Genomic DNA, 12,640 nt, shown 5'->3' with positions numbered 1-12,640 from the left:
CCATAATGGATTGTATCAAGATGTGACTGAAGTGTAGACTTTCAGCTTTAATTCAATCGGATTAACAAAAATATTGTATTAACCATCTAGGAATTACAGCCATTTATTTCACATAGTCCCTCCATTTTCACAGGCTCAAATGTAATAGGACAATAAGCAGTTTCAGCGCATGGACTCAGCACACAACCTTGTGGGTCACCAGTGTTCATGATGAGGATAAAGGACATGTGACCACCCAACATAACATACTGAGGTCTACTGGTTAGGAAGTCCAGAATCCAACTGCATATAGAGGTGCTGATGCCCAGGTCATTAAGATTGGTGGTCAGTTTAGTGGGGATGACAGTGTTAAATGCACGGCTAAAGTCAATGAACAGCATCCTTATGTAGATTTGTTGTTGTCCAGATGGGTGAGGGCTGAATGAAGAACAGTGGAAATGGCATCCTCTGTCAACTGTTCAGGTGGTAGGCAAGCTGGTGGGAGTCCAATGTACGTGGTAGGCCTGCTATGACGTGACTCAAAACCTCATACTTTTCTTCATATTTTGCTGAAAGCATTTCATTACAATGTGGGTGAGTGCTATAGGCAGAAGTCGTTTAAGCACACTGCAGTAGAATGCTTAGGCACCGGTATGATGGTTGTTGTCTTCAGGCATGTGGGGACAATTGCCTAGGCCAGTGACAGGGTGAAGATGTCAGTAAAGACCTGTGCCAACTGTCCAGCACATGCCCCGACCACACGCCTGGGTCCCTCTGCTATAGGCCTCTGCATCCCCAGATCTAAAAGCAACTTCTCTTATTTCAGAAGTAGGTGGACCTCAGAGTTCATCCGAGGTTTCTGATTAGAAAACGTTTTTATAGATTTTAGAGGATTGTGACATTGTGACAGGCCTAAGGTGGCCTGTGATGCAAATATGCTCTAGTTAATATCTTGAAACTGGTGTTGTAGTGAAGAAACCACCCCCTCTGGCCATACCTTCACTGTCCTCAATAATGATTTCACATGTTTGATGAGTGACATGTACTTGGGTAGCATCAACAGTGAGGTGGTCAGACTGACTCAAATTGGGGAGGGGATGGCCTTGTACGTCTCAGCACAAGATCAGTTCCCATTAACATGCCTTTAACTAACTGCTAAAATTTATACTATATGAAATGGGTTGAATGAAACTGTTAAAGGCATTAATAAAAATAAATAAATAAATAAAAATAAAAAAAAACAGGCTTGTCACATAACCCCTGTACCATCTCTTGTCATAAACTTTTTTCATTATTTATCCATGTATCCAAAATAAGATTTAATGTGCTCAGGTTTATTTCTTTAAGGAACATACAGTATACAATATCTTGTTAAAACTGTTGTTCCAAATATTTTTTTGGCTGTTCCAAATGCTTAGTGAGTATTTATCATAATATACAGCTGATTACATAAGTGTAAAATAAATAGATAAATAAATAAAAGAAAAAAAAAACACCTTTTTTTTTTTTTTGCTCAGTAATTGCACTATAATGATACTCATAAAAGTCCAACAAGGTCATCATCACGAATGTGTCACTCATTTTGTTTAATTACATTTTATTGGCTGCAGCTGCTATAGTGAGGAACAGAATTAACCAATCAGAATTATGATTGTCTATCATGGCTAACCCTTCTTCTTAGAAAACTGGACGTGTAAAGAAAGCAATTCATTCTGAGAAGAAAATTTTATTGCTCAAAGGTTGTTTTTATTTAGGTATCACATTTGAGATTAAAATTGAAAATTAGAATTAACCAGAAGTGGAAAGTCATGAATTGCATGTGCTTTCATGACAGTACTTGAGCACATAGTCCACTGTAGTGGTAATATAATTTAATCATAGTAAAAATATTCAACTTCCCTACATTTGCAATTGCAGTCAAGAAATTGGAGTCTGTGAGTACGATGCCAGAGTTCCGACATTGGCATGACACATGTATTTTAAAAATAACCCCAGAAGACTAAGCCAATAAATAGAGAGTATGTGCAAAATTCTAAATACTCTTGAGACTCAATCAAACTAGAACAGTCTCCTGCTGAAGGTCACAAAGCAGTGTCTGAGACAGTGGCGACAGAAACACATCCCATGGCCAAATTGTCAGGTATCTACAGTTTTCAATGTTTCAAAGGAAACCAGGTGATTATGATATGCAAATTATTTCACAGCTCAACATCCAACCTGTGCAAACATGCACATGAAACCCATTAGAAAGCTGAGTAAGCTAGACTAGCTTGCTAGCTAGATTTTTTGATGTTTTACATTATGACAGCTCTGTATTAAACTTAAGATGTCACTTTGATATTTAGTAGTGATTGCCTGTTGTGTTAAATATATGAATTAACATGAGCTAGGTAGCTAGCAAAGAACTTATCAATTTACTGAAACATGGCTAAGTTAGCAATCCATTTGAGGTGGTGTTCACTTCAGCAATGTCACTCACATCATAAGTTAACATAATTGTGCAAAAATGTATTCCTCAGATATAGAACATTTATTACTGCTCACAGCTGTCTGAAAAAAGTCACGCTCCTCAAATGACCTCCATGCCCAACAAGCTGAATATAGCTAGAAAATGAATGTTTAAAAGGTTGATCCTGTGAAACAAGAAGTGATCAATGTCAACTATTTTTTTTAGTTGTAATGAATGTATTTAGTGTTAGAATTGCTCAGCCACAAAACTAAACTTCTTTCAATATCAGTGTTAAATAATACAGGAGAGTAACAGTTTAATGATTGTGGCTGACAGCTGGTCACATTTATCTGAGAGAATGATATAATCAATTTGATATTTTTTTAATAGGTCTTAATCTTTGGAAGACTATGAATGAGAACTAAGTTTGTCGTTCTCAAAAGCAATCACATATTCGTGATCAGATAATAATAACATCTAATGTAATTCTGTTTTGTGGCTCAGCAATATTGACAGAAACAAATAAATAAATAGCTACAGCTAAAACAGCTAAAAGAAACAAGCTGTTGATCATTCCCTGTTTCAGACAACTGATCTCACCTTTTTAGACATGCTGGTCTCCCTTCTTTTTTATCAGAACATTTTAAGTGATTAACTTTTTGTGGATTTCACTCCACACCAAAATATTTAATAAGATTATAATATGTTATGAAATGTTGTTTCTCCCCTATATTTACCAGCAATACACGTATGAACAATAGGTATGTATCCTAGGCCAATCAGCTCATAACCTGTCATGTCAACTAAAGCGTGTATCATAGAGCCAGAGTCAGTACAGCTGACAGCGCAAAATCTCCTTTAATGCTCTGATTGAAGTTCTTGCACTTTTGAAATCCTTTGTGACGCTTGCGGTATGAAAGAGCACATTTGGCATTGTCGACTACAGGTCAGGCTGCTGATTCTGCTTTGTTTCTGAGGCCATAGTTGAAAATTGTGGTTCAGATGTCAGTGTAATTCAAGTCTGTAAAGATTTCCCAAACATAGCTGTAGACATCTGTTGCACTTGGCTTCAATTCCAGAATCAATTATTTAACTCATCTACACTCAATGATAGGTTGTCCATATGACCAGAAAGAGATTCAGATAGATTTCTCAGCTGTGGTGTTCTGTGATGGCTGCCACATAGAAGTTTAGGATTAATGGATACTTTCTGCTGATTATGATCCCCTGGAGAATGGTCGAAAGGCATAGGAATTGGGCAGTGCACCTGATAAGATGAGCACCATTCACACCATTTTCACACTTATTCCACTTACATTGTACACTAGGATGTCAGTGTTCTATCTAATCATTCCACATCAGCTTTGCTCCAAATTGTCCCACCTCATTGTGTCTGTCTCTACCAGTCTATGGCAATGCATCACTAACTTTGTAACTAGTGGACAGTAGCAGATGAGCCTGGGGAAATACACTTCTGTTTCCCTGAGATGTGTGATAGCACTTCTCCCAGTACACCAACAACTGCTCCACCAAGGACACTCTACCCAACCCCGTGCTGATGATGTACAGTATATCTATTGTAATGCTATCCTTAAGCAGCTGCACCATTTGCACAAACAGCTAAGTCATTGGCTGTGCTCAGACAACAATTAAAGACCTACCTCGTCACAATAAATTAGCACTTTAAAAAAATTCTTGTGTTGTCTATGTCTTTTTTAAAATACTATATTACCTCCCGAACAGTTATTTATTTTTTTTTTTTTTTTTTTTTTTTAACACTGATAGACCTAGTGAACCAGTATCACACTGAATTTATTGTTAGAGCACTTCTGTAAGTAACCATGATCTGTGAAATGCTGCAAATTTAAATGTTAATGTAAATGTAAATAGTCAGATAATATGGCCCAGCTCACCAATAAAATCCAACTCTTTCACCTCCCAAACAGCCCATTGCCATTTTTGTCTAAACCAGACAGTTTGCAATCTTTGATTTTTCCTGTGATTATTCTTCCTTGCTAACCTTGGCTGAAATTATTTCACAGGAAATCTTAAACTATGTTGCACTATTTTTTTTTTTTTTAAATCAAATCTAATTATAGAATTGGCAAGGCACAACATATGTGCATTAATAAATACAGTAAGCATTCATGCATTCTTGTTATTGTGTCTGCTGTGTCTGTTCATCACTTCCATTTATCATGATAACTAATCACCTCTCCTACTTACTACATACAGTATATCTTCAACAAGCAGAAATGTAGGCAGATCCTCCCTGTCATGCTGCCCAATATACACAGCTGATAGCTAAACACATTCACACAAACAGCTCAGATGTTGCAAGAGTAATATTATTGTCTACATCTTTAAAATAAATAAATAAATAAATAACCAAACAACTCGTAAATTCAAGTCTGCTCACAACATTCACCTAAAATAACTTAATGAAAGCTACCAGGAAAGTTGATTAGTTTTGCCAGTCACAATCTGGAATCTGTTCATTTCACATAGCAAGAAGGTTAACGTTGAAAATGAATGATCAGGGTTTATTTTTTGTGGTTGAGTCCTATATAATTGTAATTGTTTGTCCTGTGTTTCTGTGCTACAATACTGCACTGCATTGTTTTAACAGTAGATGCAAATTCTTGCTAGTCTGAGCTCAGAATGCATTAGAGGCGAACACATTTCTTGGATTTTGGTTTATTGCTAGGTCTGTACATCATTGAAGCTTGGCAGCACATTAAAACGTCCTTGGCAGATTCTCTCTAGCACTTGCTTCTTTTACCTGCCTGCCTAGCTTCTGATGGATGCTGTCATATTTCTCCCACTCTCCTGAAGTGCACCCATCATCGTCGGTCCTCGTAATGTGCGGCATAATCCTCTATAGATGCTGATAGGTACTGTGCAACGAATGAACCCTTTTCAGTACTTTAGTGCTTTTGTTTTTATTTATTTATATACCTGGTATCTATTACATGTATGGGTATTGAGAACACTGCCATTCCAAAGACTTTTAATTAGCGCTTGTGTCTGGTTCCAGCATTAGATCAACAACCACTCTAGTACAGGTGACAGAGTTCAGTCCTAAAGGGCCACAGTACTGCACATTTTAGAATTTTACCTCATTTAACACTTGATTCACCTCATCAGCAAACCATAAGGGCTTTCAAAGGTTGAATTTAGTGTGCTCAAAATATATACAGTACTGTATATATCTTAGGTACCCTATTTTTTTGTACAAACTTTGTTATAGATTTTTATTTTATGACTTATACATTATCGAGTCACTACAAAAACATTTTAGATTTCAAAACATTAGTTTTCCAGCACACAAATAAATGTTACCAAAAATGTTTATATGTCAGTAAAGAAAGCAGCATATTAAGTGGTAAGAAACCACTTTTCACACAAAAAACATAATGGAGGCTACTGGATTTTACTGCAAAAATAAGAAGCAAGTGCGATAGTCAAAGTCTCCAGAAGAAATGTGGCTGGATTTATAAGATGCTCAGTAAAACTTACAGCTAATTTCCTTATAAAACTGCACTAATTCTACCTGAGACTACTCTTTTTTTTTTTTTTTTTTTTTTTTTTTTTTTAAAACAAAGGGTCGTCACACCAAATACTGCCTTTGTTTCATTTATTACTGTTTCCACTCTTTATAGTATTTTTGTTTTTAATGGAGAAACATTCAATTCAATTATTTTTGAAGGCATCTTTGCTTTTACATCAATTCGTTGCTTTGTTACAGCACTGTATATAAAACAAATAATAAATCTCTGTAGCTCAAGTCTCGAACTTCCATAAAATTCTACCTTTAGGCAGACTGTTATTTTGACAATTTTCACAGCTGTGTTTGTTAAGCTGGCTCCTTATTTACCCAAAATTAGCCAACATTATCTCTGCGGAAATCATAGGCAAGGTTAGAAAGTAAATAGAAGCATTTCTACATTGTGTTGGTGAAATATAGGCTATTTTTAAGTAGAGGTTTTAAAGTATGTGATGGGCAGAAAAACTCAAATTGGTTAAAACCAGATTTTTCATATGTTTGGCTTTTCACCAGAATTCAACCACTGAAATATTTTTTTTTTTTTTTTGGGGGGGGGGGGGGGGGATTTCCCTCCAGAATGCCATATACAGATTGTTCCCATTGTGCTGAACTGAATTCAGAGTATTAATGAAGGTTTTTATACTGTGGGCCACCAGGAATAATGTCCTGTTTGCTTTTATTTTTGCTATTTTTAATGCCCATTATAGGGCACCATGCACACACATTCACATTCTCATTCACCTACCATGTTTCTGTGAGATTCAAAACTCCACACAGACAGTAACGTGAGCTCAGGACCAAATCAGTGATTCTGGAGCTTAGAGGCAACAATGCTACCCACTGCACTAAAGCCTTTCTTCACTTCCTCACAGAGTCATTTTTTACTTGAACTAGTAGTTTTTAAACCACTTTTTACACCCACCTTTCCACTCCACCCTTGATTCACTATATATGTCACTCTTTAATTTGATGTATGAATATATGAATTATGCGTCAGTAGAGGGACGCATAAATCTGTTTTGTGTTGGGGAGCAATAATGGCATTTATGTTCCTTCTATTGATTGATATCCTTAATAGTGTTTGTTCTTTATGATCTGAGAAAATAAAGGAATTTTGTAGAATGAACTTCCATAGTGAGCATTAGAGTGATTGAGGCCCGAATGAACAGAACATTGTTTAGAAGTTCTTTACATTAGAATACAGACTTACATGGAAGTAGTTCTAAGACCTAAAGCAATGTATGGTGCCTCACCTGAACTATTTTGCCTAATAAATTGTGCCGTGTACAGAAACAAGATTTAATTGTTAATTATTATATTTCAAATAAAAATTTTAAATATTATTTGCAGTATACGTAAAGTGAAATTCTTTTTAATTTAACTTCAACTAATTGTTTTTGGCTCTGTGGTGAACTGGCATTTCATACAGAATGTATTCCCACCTCACCCATTGTTCCTGCAATAGGCTGTGGATTCACCACAACCATGACTAAGCTAAAGTAGTTACTGAAGACGAATGAATGAATCATTGTTTTTGTTTATGCTGTTTTAAGATGAAGAACTCTAAATCTACAATGTAATCCTTGTTGATGTCCATAGCATACAGTCCATAGTCCACAGAAAGACGCAAATAAGGAAAGCAAGTAAAACTCAAATAACTAGTCAAATAATAAAACTGGGTAGTTGAAGATTGGAAGATTGGAAAAAGATCATGGAAGGTTTTTCCAATCTTCAACTGTCGAGATTTGCTAAGCCTATGCCCACTGTAGCCTCACTGCTTTTCTGCTCACCACAGTTGTAAAGAGTGGATATATTGGGTAGATTTCCTGTCAGCTCCAACCAGTCTGGTCATTCTCCTCTGACCTTTCTTATCAACAAGGCATTTCTTCCCACAGAAAAGCTTATCACTGGATGGTTATAGTTTTGACCATTTTGAGTAGTCTGTAATTTGACCTTGTCAATGTTATTAATTTCCACTCCCCAGGTAAAGCGTACTATTCATTTGTAGAACTGAATCTTACAGACATAATTACACCAAGGACTGTTAAAAACAATACAACTTATGTTCTTTGTCATTGCACAGAAAGAAAAGCAGGAAGCTGCAGTATATATCTCTACCTGCCTTTAGTTTTAAACCATATATTATTTAATGTCGAGGCTACAACAACAACATAACACTCTTTTTAAAAAATTCACGAGAAATGTAACAAACCCAAGAACTCTATGAATCATGACAGTTTTGACACATGCCTTTCATGTCCCTAGGATTTATCAAATCAATAAGAGAAATCAAAGAGCGATTTTTAACTGTTCCAGCTTTTACAGGCTTTCAGGCAGCGTGCCTCAAATGTCTTAACAAATCAGTGTCACAGTGTCAGTCAGGAATGTCTTTAATTTAATGTTACTACAAATAAACTGGCACGTTTCAAGTGTAGAAAATCATGCTTGCCTATTTGCTTCATGTGAGGAGAATGTGTGAATATCTGTTCCAATGTGTACTGGGTGTAAAATGAGGAGGAGTGGGACAAATAATTCAAAACAGTTACGTCTGAGATTTAAACTGACAGTTTGCAAAAATTGCTTTGCTGAGATAAAGAGGCATGTCAGCACTAGGTGCTAAACTCTCACCTCTGTCATATTTCTCATTCTCTCAGATTAATTACGAATCGATTTGGAGAACTCTTATATAAAAGATTAGAGAGGACCTGTCCATCTCTGGTGATGGGAGTGTGAGGTAGGAACCGGATGCTAGCATGGATACGTTTTGCAGAATGAGTTTCCTGGCAATTAATCTCTGCAATATTCCTCAGAAAGTGTAATTGCTTGTATCATTCATGTTCTCTTCTCCATTTTCCACAGTACAATCAAATCTGCTATATGCATGTTGAATGGCAAGTTGATTTTCCTTGTGAGGGATCTGGGCTTCCTAATTTAAAGGTAGGAGCTCGATCACTTTAGCATTTGTTTCTGCTTCACAGGAATTTATTTAATCTGTAAAGGCCTACGTACGGATCATTACACCTCATGCTGAATGCAAAGCCACAGTATCTCACATGATAAGAATTTATTTTGCACTGAAGCTAAATGAAGCTGGTCCTATTCCCAAACTAATGGACTATTGATTTAAAGGAAATGGTCAAGTAGGATCTTACAAACAGATCTTCAACCTCAGCACAGTACAACAGTCTACTTTCTACACCTCAGTAGTTCAGTCTGTAAAATGGATTGTTTAGTCACCTAGGGTTTTTAAGTAAGCTAAGTAAGCTCATACTTACTCAAACCAGTTATATGAAGAGTTATATGAAGTATGGAGTAAATCAGCTTAATATTATGGAGTCATTCCATCTCAAGTGGTCCAATGCATATTGCTTGACCATTTTTAATTTTCCTATTTTTTTTTTTAGTGATTACCTCTATGTATTGTCATTGCAAAACCACCAGTTTGTTTTTCCCCGCTTGTTTTAACTGCAACGGCCATCTTAGTGTCATGGTACACAACAAATTTTGGTTATATAACTGTTAACGGAAACCTCAATATCTTGGCGCAGGATGGTCCTAGCTCTCTAGAGGGCATTACAAGGTACATGGACATATATAAACACTTTGCACATTTATGTTCCTTAGACTTAATTATACTTAATTAGAACTTAAGTCCAAATATAATGCTCATTATACAAATGTAATGCTTACAGTTCCAGTTTTAGGGTCAATTTATAATATGAAGGGTTTGATTCACAGTCTTAATTTTTTTTAAGGGATACCTAGGTAAGTATAGTGTACGTGGAGAACATTTCAGGTTCGAAACTTCTCTCTCTTTTATTATGGGGTCAAGAACGTGCACGTTTTTAAAATTTCCCTCACTTTTGGGTTGAATATCTCTTGTGGAGGACTAGTCACAAACCTGAAATTCTCACAGAAAAAAGACCTCTATAGTAGCATTCTGCTGTAAAAATTGAGCTTGAGATTGGAGGTAAGCTCTGTGAATAGATTTTATCTAAAAATGAAAGAAAAAATGAAAAATTACAAATGGTCAAGCAACAAACTTTACAATTAGTGGACCACTTGAGCTTTAATGACTCTATGACGAACATGGCTATTAAACCTTTGTTAAACAGTTAACATGTTAATTGCAGAAGATTTTTTTTTACACAGAATTGATTAAATCAATCCAGCATCTCCTCTATATTGTAGCACTCAAACTTAGACATTAACAACCTCATAGTATTACTTTTGATGTCTGCCTGTTTCTGGTCTGTAGACTACTGCAAATATGTGATAATTCAGTAACTCCTGCCACCCATGTGTGTGGCCAGATGAGGAAATTCACTTTTTGCTTTAATTTAAGGAATATTGATCCCAGAGGGGTTTATTGCCGTATGACATCCATAATCACAACAACAGTGTGACAGAGCAGATAAATAACGAGGCAGGGAGGAGGCACGCCACAGAGAGAGCTGGGGGTAATCTTTCATACCACCGTATTAATTACACATTTCCTTGACCTTGATTGATTTCTCATAACACCTATAAATTCCCTTTTTGTAAACTTCTGTTTGTTGAACATCACTTTAGAAGATTGAAATTCAGCTCTAATAAATCAGAATACTTTTGTAATTACATGGAGTTACAGCAAGCCATGATGACAAAGAGATCTATAACACCCTCTGCATAAGGTTCACTTCACTAGAGACTGAGGCATAGGGTGAATCTCTTATTAACCATAAAATAATGTTAGGCTAGACAATTACTTAAATGTGCCCATTTTACTCTTCTCAAGAATGGACCTGAGCTGAGTGGTGTGATGTTAAAGAGCGGTACTCAGAGGACTAAAATGTCATTTGAGCTCTGTTCTCTAGCACGGTAGAGTTATATGGTGAGTGAGCTCCGAAAGGCCTTGTTCAGGATTTATTTATTGTGCAGTAAAACCTGGCAGCACCTAGTGATGTGTCACTGTGTTCAGTTTTGCATATACAGTTCAGAGTTTATCTGCACTGAGGGTGAAAAGAGACACAGGACTGTATATTATCTTCATTGCCAGGAAAATGATAACCTTGAAAAATGTGTATATCGAGCACCTTGAGTTGACATTGTAGGTCAACTATAATAAAATCAAGTCAGAAAGCTAGAAACCAGCTTTTGTTTTATAGAAAAAAAAAATGTAAAAAAAAAAAAATCAAAGAGTAATGTGTACACTCGTAAACAGTAAATGGTGGTAATATATATATATATATATATATATATATATATATATATATATATATATATATATATATATATATATATATAATATTAAATGGGTTTAATTGTTTGATAATGTACAAGTAAAATTAATTATGGAATTATTTCTACACAGGAGTGATTCTTGCCCAGCGGTAATTTTAACACATAATTTAATTAACATTTTTACAGCACTAAAATGCAAGATTAATGAAAACCTGCAGTGCTGTAATGCTTACAGTTGTAAAAAAAAAAAAACAGGTAGGATGTTCAAGAACAGGTCATGGTAGTAGCAGGAATATTATAATCACCACTGGAAGTTATTATAAAGGTAATATAAAAGGGGAACTTGTCAATAAACTTAAGTGCTAACTTTTATGCAATGTTTCATATACCTATTTAGGATTAACTGATCCTTTGGTATCAAATCTTGAAAACCAATCTTCTCAACAAGGCTTGTCTTAGCTTAACACCTTATCTAAGATGAAGGATATTTGATCAAAATCTGTTCAGGAAGACATGCTTTTATAAATATGACCTTGAAATAATTTTGACATTGATATGCCATCTTGGCTGTGTATCCATGCAAAAGCACTTTCAATTATGCAAGCCAGTGGAGTGAGAGCAAATACGTGATAAGTAACTGGAAGACCAGCCAATAGTTAATGTCCTCCTACTGCTCTTAGCCACAGGGAACAGTTTTACACATGAAAGGTGGTAAAGGGGAAATCTCTCCACTGTCCTGGTTTCCATTAACTTTATACTGAGCACAAAGACAGGCCTGCATGTGAAGATGGAGTGATACCTTAAAGAACCTCCGGTGCGTTTTGAGATGTCTGTGTGATTGCTGTTTGCATTGGAGTGCATGGACCTAAACATGTCCTGACTCCTGTATTTCAGTACAAGCAGACCCAGATGCACAGACGACTGGGATGATGATGCTTATTATGGGCAAATACAACATTATTAAACCAGATAATTAAGATTATTTTTGACATTTTTACCAATTTTAAGCTTTATGTTGTTTTATTCTATTGGCACATAACTGAAATAAGTAACATTATCTGCCCTTTTCAACCATAAAATTGTTTTCAAAAATTGTCTAGATGTAAAATGGTATAATAATAGTATTATAATGAGACATATTAGATACATTTGCCTTTATTTAAAATATGTTTATCTATCATAATATAAGATTGTTTTGTTTGCTGTGATTTGTTTATACTAATCAAATTATGAGGAATAAAATGTAGATTTTTCCTACTATAATTTTTTTTGCAGTGAAAGTCATAATCATTCTTGTTGGTGTTCTGCCCATGTATGGATTTTTATAGGCACGCTGTGTTATTCCTGCCCTGCAGAAACGTCTGGGTTAACCTGTCTCCTAAGAAGGGAACGAGACGTTACGTTAGTTTCACCCTATGAAGTGCCCTCGCGCATGACTGGTA

This window comes from Ictalurus punctatus, chromosome 3 (genome assembly GCF_001660625.3).
Source record: "Ictalurus punctatus breed USDA103 chromosome 3, Coco_2.0, whole genome shotgun sequence".
Taxonomy (NCBI): Eukaryota; Metazoa; Chordata; class Actinopteri; order Siluriformes; family Ictaluridae; genus Ictalurus; species Ictalurus punctatus.
This window is presented reverse-complemented; position numbering follows the sequence as displayed.